Consider the following 13707-nt stretch of genomic DNA (forward strand, 5'->3'; position numbering starts at 1 on the left):
AGGGGAGGACCACCTGCCCACCTCACATCAGGGGCTCCTCCACTAAAATTCCCCTCCAGGCTGTGTGACTCCTGGGGGGTGGAGTTCATGCAGACCCACACACCCCACTAATCTAGTCCCTCCCCTTCAGAATATTTAAGTCAAATCCCTCCATACCTTTGTGTCCCAAGCTCAGTCCTGGCTGCAGTCACAGCTACACCCCTTGGATGTGCGGTGCAGATTGATGCCCTCCCTCACAACGCCATTATCCTCTCATCTGGGTACCCAATGTGCATTTTGCAATGTTGTCTGTCCAAAACACAGTGTCCTGTTTATATCACTGGTATCTCTGTTACATCGCCCGATTCAGAAGTGCAGACAGATACTGACATGAGTCTACTTTAAACATTGCCCTGTGTTTATGTGACCCTGTGTTTATGCAACATAGTCTGGCCTCCTCAAACCATTTTGGAGTTAACTACCAAATGAGATGCGTAAATGAGGGAGGGTGTTGGGGTAATTACTGTTAGATGTAATTGCTGCAGATATATCCAATAATATGAATTTCACCTCTTTTATAACCCTGGGATAAAGCGTAGGCAGGTTCATTACAGTATCCATGCTGAGCAGTCAACTGTTGCCTCCTTATATGTAGCTGTCTTGACCCACTTCAAGGATGCAATTAGTTTAAGCAAAGGTCTGTACAGGACTGTTCTAAATATTTTTACTTGAGTCACGCAACTGAACTAGTCTATGGCATTTTTCATTTTGTGTAGTTGAAACAATTGTTGTTGTACCAAACTCTTGGTCACATCTCAGTGCTTTTATCCATCATTTCAGCCATGCTGAAGAGTAGATTTGCTGCTATACAACATGGCTAAAAGACAGTCACGTTGACACGTCCAATAGCTTGGGCTTCGCCGAGCTCAACTGGCTTTGCCAATGCTTGTTGAATTACCTGCCAAACAGCTAGATGGCAATAAAATTGGAATATTCATGGAAAGTCACATACGATTAGTAATAATAGAAAGTTGAATGACCTTTACAGTCAAACTGTACGGTTACGATTTAAATTTACAAGCATCAATGTAATTTATTGTAATCCTTCACAATTCAAAAAACAGTTCAAGGTTTTGTATATGGTAGATGGCCAAGTTTGACGCGCCTACTAAGTGTAATGTTAGTATGAGCACTGATGACCACTCAGGGATTTCTGCTAGGTCCTAAAAAAGAAAACTCTGGCTGTACCTTGGCTAAATTAGTAATCATGGAGAAAGTTTGTGGATCCAAGATGCACAGCATCCAGACTGAGTCCGGAGACCTGGACCATGTTCTGAAGTTGGAAACTGATCTTCAGTTACATTCCATCCAGAAAACTGCATTGAATTCCCAAAAGAAGGGTTTTCTTGCAACATGATTCTAGAGCATCATTCACTGCAGGGACAATCTAGAAATAGTCATCCTGTTAATAGTGAATCTTTACTTAGGGCCTAAATACAAGTCTGGAGGTCACTAGACCACCAGACTCGAGGTGGCGGTCCGGACCACCACTGCTGTGGGGGTCTGACTGCCGCATTACGGCCCTATTGGTCGGACCGACCGCCTTGGTACCGCTGTCTCCACCTGGATCGGTGATCCTTCTTCCTGAGCTGTTATTACAGCTTGATCTGTCATCTAGCAGACGCCAGTCTCTTGGATCTATAACCCTGCAAAGACACATAGGTTTAATGCAGCTGCCTGTGCTTACCAGGCACTCTAGTTTACTCAGTGATTGTCAGTTGTTTTGTAAGAAGAATACCTGTTGAAAATGGTCCTTCTTGCAGGGTTTTTGCTTCTGACCTCCTGTTTTATATCCTGTGTTGAATTTCGTTGTTGCTAGCCTTAAGACTCTAGGCACTTTGCCACTGCTGACCAGTGCTAAAGTGTAAGTGCTCTCTATTTAACTGCCATTAGTGACTGATTTATCCGTGATTGGCATATGTGATTTGCTAGTAAGCTCTAGTATTGTGTACCATGTGTGTCCAGGGTCTGTAAACCGAATGCTGCTAGTGGGCCTGCAGCACTGGTTGTGCCACCCACAGGAGTAGCCCAGTAAACATGCCTCAAACCTGCCACTGCAGTATCTGTGTGTGCAGTGTGAACTGCCAGTTCGACCTGGCATGTTCACCCACTTGCCAGGCCTAAATCTTCCTTTGTACTACATGTAAGTCAGCCTAACGGCAGTCCAAAGGCAGCCCCATGCACAAGGTGCAGTTCATTTAAAAAGGTAGGACATGTACTGGTTTGATTTGCATGCATTGATAGTGAAATACTGCTAAATCCGTTTTTCACTATTGCAAGGACTATCTCTCCCATAGGGTAACATGGGCATTGCCTTGAGATATCTTTTAAGTGTAATTTCTCATTGGGCACACATAGAGATTTAGAGTTTGGGGTCTCTGAACTCACAATTTAAACATACATTTTTTGGGGGAAGTTGGTTTTTAAATTGTAAGTTTGAAAATGCCAATTTTAGAAAGTGAGCATTTTCATGCTTAAACATTCTGTGCCTCTGCGTGTCTGTGGAATACACATCTAGGTTAGGATGACAGTTGGGCTGTTTGTGAATTCACTCTGGACAGTCACACCAAGGGAGCTTGAGGTGTGCTCTGCATATCCTGATGGCTCTTCCTGGGCTTGAGTGGTGGGAGAAACTGACACTTGCACCTGAATAATACTCTGTCTGTCCTTACACAAAGCAGTTTCCAACCTCATGGAGTGTGTCTGGGGCCAGGGCAGGAAAGGCAGGGTCTTATGCTCTACAAAGACTTTTCTTTGAAATGTGCCTAATTCAAAGGCAGAATTGGGTATAACTACTGGACCTCTGACCCCACAAAGTTAGAGCACTTCTGGAAAGGGGACATTCTGTCATGAAGAAGAGCTTGATGCTGTAGGAGAGGCTGCAACTCTGCCTGCTGCTTTGCTGTGCTGGCCTGCTGCTTCTGTTCTGGGACTGAAAGGACTTGACTTTGCTTTCTACATCCTTCTTTCCACAGTTCTCCAAGGGCTTGAACTGAGCTTGCCTCCTGTTAAGAAGTCTCAGGGACATCAATGACTTCATCTGCCGGCGTCTGGGCTCTTCTGTTGAGAGTCCTGACTTGTCAAGTGGTCCCAAATCCAGAACCCTGGGCCTTTGGAAGTGTCAGCTGGTGACCTGAAGGAGAAAACCAATGCACCGACGCACTGCAGCATAAAAATCAACCCAGCCCCTGTCCTGCAGCTGAAGAATTGATGCAGTGGCTGTTTCGCTGCAACAGAATCAACGCAGTGCCTCTTGATTTTACACGCATCATCCCCGGGTGTTAATTTCTCATCAACCCCACACCGCAGTAAGGAACCAAGGCTACTTGTCGAGAAATCAACGCATTGCCTCTCCTGCAAGGAAAGAATCAACACATCACTTCCCCTGCTCAGTAGCGAACCAACGCATCTCTGCTTTCTGGTGCCTTACCTTCCCTGCGGCCTGCATTGTCTTTGTTTTTTACGCATACCAGGTACTTTGTATTAAAAAGATACAATCATTGATTCCTATCGATTAAGACTCCGTTCAACCTTCAACAAAGTGATATCTTTACTTGTGTATGTTGGATTTTTGTCGTTTTGATCTGGTTTTACTCAGATAACTATTGGCTATTTTTCTAAACAAGAGTGGAGTACTTTTGTGGTGTTATCACTGTGTTACTGTGTGTGTTTGTGTCCAAATACTTTACACATTGTCTCTGAGATAAGCCTGACTGCTCATGCCAAGCTACTAAGAGGGTGAGCAGGGGGTTATCTTAGTTGTGTGGCTACCTTACTCTGACTACAGTGAGGGTCCCTACTTGGACAGGGTGCAAACCACTGCCAATTAGAGACCCCATTTCTAACAATATCCAACTAATGATGATACTTTTGGAAGATGTCCAACCAGTCAATTGACATTTCTTAATAAGCCTGAGCTCTGATACCATTAGCTACAAATCATGCCAGTGCTTAATTTGTGAAATAAGTTCAAATTGTGCCAGTGCTTATATGTAAAATAATAAGTACTGGAGTCCAAAGATTTTTTTTACAAACCCACTGTGGCGCTACTGAATGCCATGTTTGCTGATTACCAAGGCTGCCCATTTGGTTCCTTGTAATGCCTCTTTCTTCCCACATCCTACACTTCTGCTCTTTTTATTATAGTCTTTGGGGTTCTTTTTTTCATCCCTGCTTTCTCCCTTTGTTACTGATTTCCTTTATTTAGCTCCTTCCTTCTTTTGTGCCTTTCGCTTCCTTGCTCAGGATCAAAGTCTGATGATGAAAAATACAGCCTAGTTCCTAAAAATGAGTGTCACTATCCATCACCATCGCCCACTGTAGCAAATTAAGCACTATGTTGAGCACCAGAAAAGCAATGGAAGGGCAAAGTTTTGTGACTTGGAGGCATTGCCTTTCCTTCTGAGGGGCACTGAACCAAAAAGGCAGACTTGCTAATAAAATAATCAGTAAATCATTCTCAGTAACAATCTCAGCATGTTGAATGCCAAATGGTGGTGCTCAACTAGTAAAAAGAAAATCATTTTGAAGTCATTCTCAAACCATCGAATACCATTTTTAAACTTTGCTAATGTCTTTAAAAGATTGATGATACCTGCACATGAGAAAGTCCCTTCTAATTTAAATGGAAGGTTCGGCAATCCTTTTCGATACCGAATATTTAAAGGGACACTTTAGCTTGCAAACAACTGGATGTATGTGCTGGTGAAGCTTGGTAGGAATACATTAGACCTTTAATTTCAGTGCTATTTATATTGCTAGTGAAATTATGCTGCGTGGAAGATATTGGACCATGTGGAAAATATTGTACAGGCTATTAGAAAATGCATACGTTAGATTTATCCCTACCAGCGATCGGCTTGGGTCAAGAGAGAAGACGATTTCATGGCACAGTTTGATTTTAATGAAAAATAATTTAAATGGATAAAGAATGACAATGCACTCCTGTATTGGTCAAAGTTAATCCGTTGTATGTCAAAGTTCACTGTGTGCGTGCAGAAGGGTATCACCTCCTGATCCTGGGTGTAAGAAAACGTGAATAAACAGCGCTGCCCCAATCCAAGAACAGTATCCCCTCTCCGCACTTCTAAAGTTCCTCTGTTAGAGGAATAAATCCATATTCCATAATTGTTCTCATCCTGTTTAAAGGTAGATCCTTAAATGAACCTTTCTGAATTTTTACGAAAAATAAAGCTCATATGCTTCCAACAGATCAGGTGAATTCATTTATTTTTACTGTTATTTGCAATTTCAGTTGCTGTCATTCAATATATTACAAGCCCCAGTGAATTTTTGGCCATCTGGCCTTTCATCAGGCGACACTGATTTGTGTGGCGTGAAAGGACCCCCGTGGGTGATCTCGGAATCTTAAGGTTCTACGTTTAAACTGGATCAGAACAATTGTGGAGTCTGATTTCAACAAGAATGGTCTTGTCATCTGAACTTGTACCACAAGGCATGGAAAGAATACTGCTTGCCCTGTTGTGCCCTGTACATAAAGGAGCATGTAACCGGATTAATTTAACCACTTATGTTTATTTCGATAAAATAAGTACACTTCAGAGCTCCCTGTCCATTTCCTATCTCAGTGAAGTTTTCGATACTTGACCAAATAGGCCACGCTGGACAAATTTTTAGGATTAGACAGTTATGAACAGGTGAACGTTCACTATTATTCCTTAAAACGGCAAAATACTGTTTTGAGCTACAATAAACAAGCGATGACAAAGCCAATAGGTCTGGCCTTAACGAAGCTGTGTGATGGTTACAGTTCATTCACTGCTTGCATAGGCCACAAAGAGGAAAAGAAAAAAGAAAATGTAATTATTGTTGCCACATGCTCGCACTACAGGTTTACTCACTAATATGTCTAGTTTACTAGTGTGTTTTTTAAAAATAATAACAAGACTTTCAGCTGTGCCGTGATTTTATTATTATTGCTATTTGTGAAGGAGACAAGAAGCCACGACACTTGAACTGTACTCAAACCGCAGGCAGATACAATTGTTATTTAAACACATTTTAACCTTGAAAAGGAGAAATACAAAATCACTTTCTAACCTGGCACCAAAAGTGCAGGCAAAATAAGTAGCTGGTAGTATTTAAAGTTACTATACAAAGTAAATAAAATAAAAAAGGCACTTTAAACGACGTTTTACTAAAGAGAAAGGAGCTACTTTTAGGCGGAAATGTGCAGAAGCTTTGTGCAGTCAGTCAATGTAAAGGGATCCAATGGGTATTGGGAGCTGATCCAGTGGGTGAAGCCTTTTGATCAAAAGCCCCTCTATGTAGGTGTATCATGTTGACATTTTTTGATAAATAATAGTCTGACCAGACCTAATGAAAAAAAATTCAGTACGATGTGAAAAAGCGATATTTTGAAACAACTGGTAAGGTATGCTAAGAAATTGTTACATTTAAACCAATTTAAAATAAATGAATGTAAATCTCCTCAATGCAAAGTTTTGAAGAACTGCTGCCAGGACAGCTAGATTAACTCTAATGAGAATTAGCTGCCTAAAATGAAAGGTAGCTTAATCCATTCATTTACTTGATTGTATTCCCGTACACTTTCTTAATGTAGACAGTAATGTTTATGTCTGTTTACTTAGGCTTTATTAACAAATAGAATCGAAAGCACAGAATGTTAAGCAAATCTACTGATTCAAGTGAAAATTCAAAAGGCTTTTTTCAAAAAGAAAAATAAATTCTTATTTAAAAACACCCAACAGCCTGCTTTTATATAATTATGACTCGGTGTGCTGTCCCTGGCGTCCGCAGTGCTGCAGCAGACGCTCCAAACACGTCAGTGAAAGTATACCGCACTGACGTCTTCATGTACTGAGAGGAAAAAATAGGTCACTTAAATGCGATCTCACGCCTTTTTCCCCTAATTATGATTACCCCCTTTGGTCGGTTTGTCAAGCAGTATTCTGTTTTGAGGTTTAAAGTTGTCTGTCTGTACCACAAAACGCTAGTTCCTACACCATGAAGCAGGTGAATTACACGTTAATCCTCAAGCGATATAAACAAAAAGGTCTGTGGTTGAACAACAAGACGTGGTTTGTCCGCAAGCAAACATCGAACATCACATTTCAACACTGTGTGGGAAAAAGGACTTAGACACCTCTTTTAAGATGGGTGGTCTACGACATTGCTATGTACACATGCCTCATATGAAATCGAGCACTGCACTAGATAAAAGCTGACATCATAAATTCATAAAATCGTGTTATATACCGTACCGAATTTGTCTTGAAATGTGGAGTGCACATTTACAGTTCAATTTATATCATGTTACTTTGGAGGGGCCTGCGGAGAGAGAGACTCGTTCTAGTCTCTCCGCGGACACGTTCAGGAGGACAGGAAGTGGCGCAGGGGCGCCGGATTGGTTACAGGTAAGTGGGGGTGGGCTCTTTAGCATAGGCTTATAAGGGGGGTGGGAGGGAGGGTCGGCCTCTTTTCCGCGCCGACCCTGTGAGGAAGAGCGGAGTTTTGAGGTTTTGGGAGCGGCAGGCGAGTCTGAGGGTTTGGTTTAAATATAGTCGGGTCGGGTGGTTTACGGCTCCCCATAGGGTATAAACAAAGTTTTCCCATTGAATTAACTGATGCGCTAGGCTCAGCGGCCTCAGCGCTTTCATTGACAGGCCCGGCAGGAGTGTCGGATTACACGCAAGGTAATGCCCCACGGCTATTTCCATTCACGCGGCTTCGCCACTCTGACCGTGCAGCGTCATGGCAACCAGCCATGACTCTGAGGCGGTAAAGGCCGCGCTTCGCCTTTTGGGCGAAGCCGGCTGTTCTGACCTGCTCAGGCCTGGGGTCTTGGACCAGGCCTCGGTAGGAATGACACGGCCGACGTGTGCAGCGTAGTGCCGGGTAGCGGCTGCAATTGCCGCTTGTGAATCTTTTGAATCAGATGGTGAAAGGGAGGGGGGGCCCTCAGAGCAGGACACAAACACAGGAGTGGAGGTGCTTAGCACGCACAGCGGCGCGGGAAACCCCAGTGGAGCACACGGCCACGTGGGAATAAGTAATTCAGTGCCAACAGCTGAGGTTGGCAGAAGAAGGGTGATTCCAACCGGGCGCAACACGGCCCAAACACGTTGGTCCAAAGCACTAGAGGGGTCTGCGGCGGCCTTCTCTACACCGCAGGAGCGTGGGTACCACACTGATGGTTTGCGCCATGTGGGTCAAGAATCAACAGCTGCAATGCCAACAAAGCCGCAGGGGTATGTTGAAAACAGGTGTGAGTGGGGAGGCAATGAAGAGTTGTAATTGGATTATGAGGAAGACGGGGATGATTGGGAAGACGGAGAGATTCGGGAAGAGGAGGTGAGCGGTGTCAAGAAGGGGGGGCGAGGGTGCAGGTGCGGTGCAACCTCTTCTTCTGTTTTTGTTTTACAGGACACTGGTTTGGCTGAGGGGCCATCAGGTTTACGGCAAACGATGTCACGTGGTAGATCAATGAGGAGAACCCCACGCAATTTGGGGGAAACGGACGGAGGTAAGGGGAGATGATGGTCAGTCTGAGGTGATGGGGGGAGCGCTAAGGTTTCATGCACAAGCAAATCCATTGGTGTGGGGGACGGGTCAGTTTTGGAGACAATTGGGCTGGTTTCAGGACAGAAGGGAGACGCAAATAAGGACAATGAGGCCACCTCCACAGCAGTTACAGCAGCAGGCAGTCAGAAGACAGGGGATGACACGGGTGCAGAAGACAAGGAGGTGGGAAGTCATAGGAAACGGCTCCCGTACATGGGTCTGGCAATGCCCCTGGGGTCCCATGTGGCTGACAAAAAAAAGGCAATGATATGGAGGCATGAGTATGTAGACGTTTTTAAGCTTCTACATAGGGACATACAGGCCAAGGAGGGATCCAAGGAGGAGGAATGGGAATTAGCACACAGGCCCAGGGTTCCTATCACAATGGACAATTGGATGCCCGCTTTTCTTATATTCGCCAGTATATATTGTGAGAACTATCCGGACAGGGCTATAGCACTCTTCAAATACATGGACATCATTAGGAAAGCACAGATGCATTTTGGAGGCTTTGCATGGCTGAGTTATGATGAAGAGTTTAGGGCTCGGGTGAGTGTAAATCCAGAAAAGCCATGGGGGGATGTAGATCCGGAATTATGGATGCAATGAATGGCATCGGCGCAATCCTCGGCGTCCACGCATACGGCAAGTGGTCTGCCAGTAGTGTATAAGCCTTTTCAGTCCCGTCCCACCCAGGGAGGGGCGGGCGCGGCCACCAAGTCCCCGGTGCCCACCACAGGGGCTTGTTGGAATTTCAACAAAGGTTTCTGCTCATGACAACAGTGTAGGTTCAAACATGACTGCTCCAAGTGCGGGGCCGTCACCCAGTCACGCAATGTTTTTCCCTCTCCAGCCCGGCGGAGCAATGGAGGGCGTCCAGAGGATGAGGCGCGCAAGGCGCTACTGCACTATAGGGGTCCTACGTCTGTTAGACTGGAGATTCTGCTTCCTTGGTTACACATCTATCCAGATGTGGATAAGGCTTGCCAGTTGGAGTGGGGGTTTCGCGAAGGTTTCCGGGTGGGCTACCAAGGTCCCCGAAAGAGGAGGTGGGCAGACAATTTGCGGTCTGCAAAGGAACAGCCTCAGATAGTGCGTGACAAATTGGCAAAAGAGGTGGCGCTGGGTAGAATAGCAGGGCCGTTTTACGATTGGACGAGTGATCATTTGATGATATCCCCTTTGGGGGTTGTTCCCAAAAAGGCACTGGGTAAGTTCCGGTTGATTCACCATTTGTCATGGCCTGAGGGAGCGTCGGTCGATGATTTTATTGCGCAAGAAGACACCAAAGTGGTCTATGCCTCGATGGATGATGCCGTGAAGTTAGTTTTGAGGTGCGGGTGGAAGGCAGAAATGGCAAAATGTGACATACAATCTGCCTTTAGGTTGTTACCCATTCATCCAGCAGATTTTGACCTGCTGGTTATGCAGTTGGACGGAGCTATCTATGTGGACAGGGTGTTACCCAGGGGCTGTGCAATATCATGCGCGCTATTTGAAACCTTCAGCACTTTCTTGCAGTGGGTTTTCGTCCGAATGAGTGGCCACCGGACAGTGACTCACTACCTGGACGATTTCTTATTTGTAGGGACGGCCAAATCTGGGGCCTGTGGGCGGGCACTGGCAGATTTTCAAAGACTTGCTCAGCAGACAGGAGTGCCTTTGGCCCCTGAAAAGACAGAGGGGCCGCTATCAGTTTTGACCTTTTTGGGCATTGAATTAGATGCAAATGAACTAGTGGCCAGACTGCCAGTGACAAAAGTGGCAGAGATACTTGAATTTCTGGCAATGGTGCGTGTACTTCGCAAGATGGATTTGCGAACGGCTCAAAAATTGTTGGGATACCTTAATTTTGCATGCAGGGTGGTGAGGGGAGGAAGGACCTTTTGCAGGTGATTGGGGCTATCCATGTCAGGAGCGGTACTACCACACCACAGGATAAGGGTTTTGTTGGCTTTGAGAGAGGACATTAAGGTATGGGAAACTTTTCTTAGAGAATTCAATGGTGTACCCATGTCTTTCGGAGATACTGACACAGTGTGGCAGGTTCACATTTTTTCTGATGCAGCAGGAGCTTCCGGTTTCGGTATTTACTGGGACGGGAGGTGGTGCGCTGAGGAATGGCCACCGCAATGGCTGCAGCAGGGGAGGAGTATTGCTTTCCTTGAGTTTTTCCCACTTTTAGTGGCATTGGCAGTCTGGGGTCGGGACCTGGCCAACAGGACAGTGGTCTTCCAGGTGGACAACATGATAGTAGTGGAGTTGGTCAACAGACAGCGGGCTAGGATCTCAGAGTATTGCACTTATTGCACCAGTTTATGCTTAGATGTTTATCTCTAAATGTTATTTTTAAAGCTGCACACATACCCGGGGTTTACAATGAGATTGCAGATTCCCTGTCTCGTTCACAGTGGCGGTGTTTTCGCAAGTTGGCGTCAGGAGCGGAATGGAACAAGACTGCGGTCCCGGCACACATTTGGGAGTGGGGGGCGTGATGATCACGGGGCTGGTGGAGTTGTCTTTAGCGGTATCCACGTGGCGGAATTACAGGCTTGCATGGTTGGAGTTTCAATCTTTTGAGGAGTTTTTGGGAAATTTTTGGGCACAAGGTCCACAGATCCTCGAGGCACGTGCATTATGTTTTGTGCTTTTTCTGATTGAGGAGGGCTTATCCCCAGCTACCATCGGGGAGAAGCTGGCTGGGGTTTCCTTTTATGGAAAACTTTTCTTTGGTTCTGATCCAGCACGCAATGACCTGTTAGGAAAGGTTGGGGCAGGGTCAGGGCAGGCTCAGGGCCAGTGTGGTTAAACCAGCAAGAGAACCCAATACTTTTGAAATACTGCTGGAATTATTACATGTGTTGGCAGTATGTTGAACGGATGAATATGAAGTGGGTTTATTTCGGCTGTGTGTGGTTTGGATGTTTTTTGGTGTCTTTCGAGTATCTGAATTGCTGGGGGTAGGGAAAGACATTGGCGTGAAGGTTAAAGAGGTTTGCATGCATAGGGACAGGTTGGGTATTTGGCTCAGGCGCTCAAAGAAGGATCAGTTAGGGAAAGGGAAATGGGTCTGGTTGGATAGTGGGGGGGATGAGTTGGCGTGCCCGGTAAAGGAATGGATGACGTTTAAGCAAAAGCTACGCATGACGGGAGAAAGTAGGGTGTTTGTACATGGGACAGGGAGGAAGCTTACTAGCTATCAGCTGCTGCTGGTTTTGAGGATGGCTATGGGGCGGACAGGTCAACGTTCATCGGATTTTGGCACACATTCGTTTAGGATTGGCGCTGCTACAGTAGCAGCTCATCTAGGTTGGGACTGGGCTAGAATTAAGGCCATAGGTAGATGGAAATCAAGATTCTGCGAGCGCTATGTGAGGCTGTGATGCGACTAATGGGTCAGGAGGGTGGTCCGATGATGCAAAACATATTGGAGGGGGGGTGTACGTTTTCATGACAGCCTTTACAGAGTTTTTTCTTTGCAGGATGTGTGGCTGGGCTACAGAAAGACAAGATGGTGACATAGCTGGTCGGCCATTCCTTCGTTCACTGGGCGGCGAAGTTTGCAGAGAAACAAATTTACGGCAGGGCGATGGGACTGTCTAGCTGACACCATTAATTTGTTGGTGGGGCAAGAGTGGCATGAGGTGGGAAAGTTTGTTTCCATTTATCACTGCTAGTTTGCCGCAATGGGGATGTCCAGATTTATTGCTGATTCATCTGGGGGAAAATGACTTGGTGAAACTATCAGGGCTCACATTGATACATCATATGCAGAGAGACTTGGAGCTTTTGAAACAGAAGTTACATGGGACATGTTTGGTGTGGACAGAATTTGTGCCCAGACGAGTGTGGAGAGGGACAATTAATCATGGAGCCATCGAGCGGGCTCGCAAAAAACTGAACAGGGCCATGAGGGAATTTTGTTGGGCTCAGGGGATCAAGGTCCTGAGGCATGAGGACATCAAAGAGCAAGACGAGACATTGTTCAGAGCAGATGGGGAGCATTTGTCGTAATTGGGAAATGCATACTATTTGACCGAGTTAAGGTTGCTGTTAGGGGAATTATGGAGATAGAAGCTGTGGTTTAGGAATTAAGTCTAAAAGTTTAAAAAAAAAGGAAACCCTGAGGAGGGTTGTTTTTCCTTGGGTGGGGCAGCAAAACGCCAAGCGGGTTTTGCTGGATGGCAGAAGATGTGGGAGGGTGGAGAGCCAGATGCGGGCTTGTCCACCCTTCCAAGGGGAAAAACAAGGAGGTGAAGGATCAGAGTGGGGGGGGTATGCTACAAGCAAGGAGGGCATGAGAGGAACAGGGGTGTGTCTAGGGGAGGAGAACCGAGGAGACGATTTGGAAGAGAAAAAGAGGATCAAGGGAATCTTTAGGAGTTGGGGTTTGTAAAATGGGGTATACAGTTTGAAGTTTATTGATGTTTATGTTTAAATCCTGTCCTAAATAAATGACCTTTTACACTAATGATGGGTGTCACTGTATGTGTGTCCCGATATGTGCCCAAGAGAATAGTCAGAAAATTAAAACTCCTTTCTTTTCCTTTCACTTCCCCCTCCTCTTCCCTTTCTCCTTCTTCTGCTTCCCTCTCTTCCCTCCCCTTTAGGGAGCTACAAGCAGGAGGTACTGGGCCTCAGACATGGCCATGGGATTGTTTTCCTCTTATCTCCCTTGGCCTGTCGGACTATGGCTCTGCACATTGGGCAAAGTATAACCCCTTCAGCACTTAATCACCGGTAGCAATCACAGTCTCCTCAGCGGGGTTGGCATGGGGTTATAATAAGCTCAACAAACACCCAACAGCGTATTACCTGATTGCCCAGTCAGTGTATGTTATTATAAAAGAGAAAGTACTTTAATACACTTTGAAATGTACTACTACACTCTACAATGTACAGATATTCAGAGACTCTGTTGCAGGGCTATTGTAGCATGGCCAAGGGTACCTCCAATGCTCATCCTTCACATCACTACCCTCTCTCGATATATACTTATAGACACCAAGACAAAGTCAATTGAATGTGCATAACTGGAGTTAAGGATTTTTAAAAGAAAAATAAATTAGTGCATTTAATACTTGCAAAATTATAACATTGCGATTAATGGGAAAACACACTACT

The sequence above is a fragment of the Pleurodeles waltl genome, chromosome 7, assembly GCF_031143425.1.
Source record: "Pleurodeles waltl isolate 20211129_DDA chromosome 7, aPleWal1.hap1.20221129, whole genome shotgun sequence".
Classification (NCBI taxonomy): domain Eukaryota; kingdom Metazoa; phylum Chordata; class Amphibia; order Caudata; family Salamandridae; genus Pleurodeles; species Pleurodeles waltl.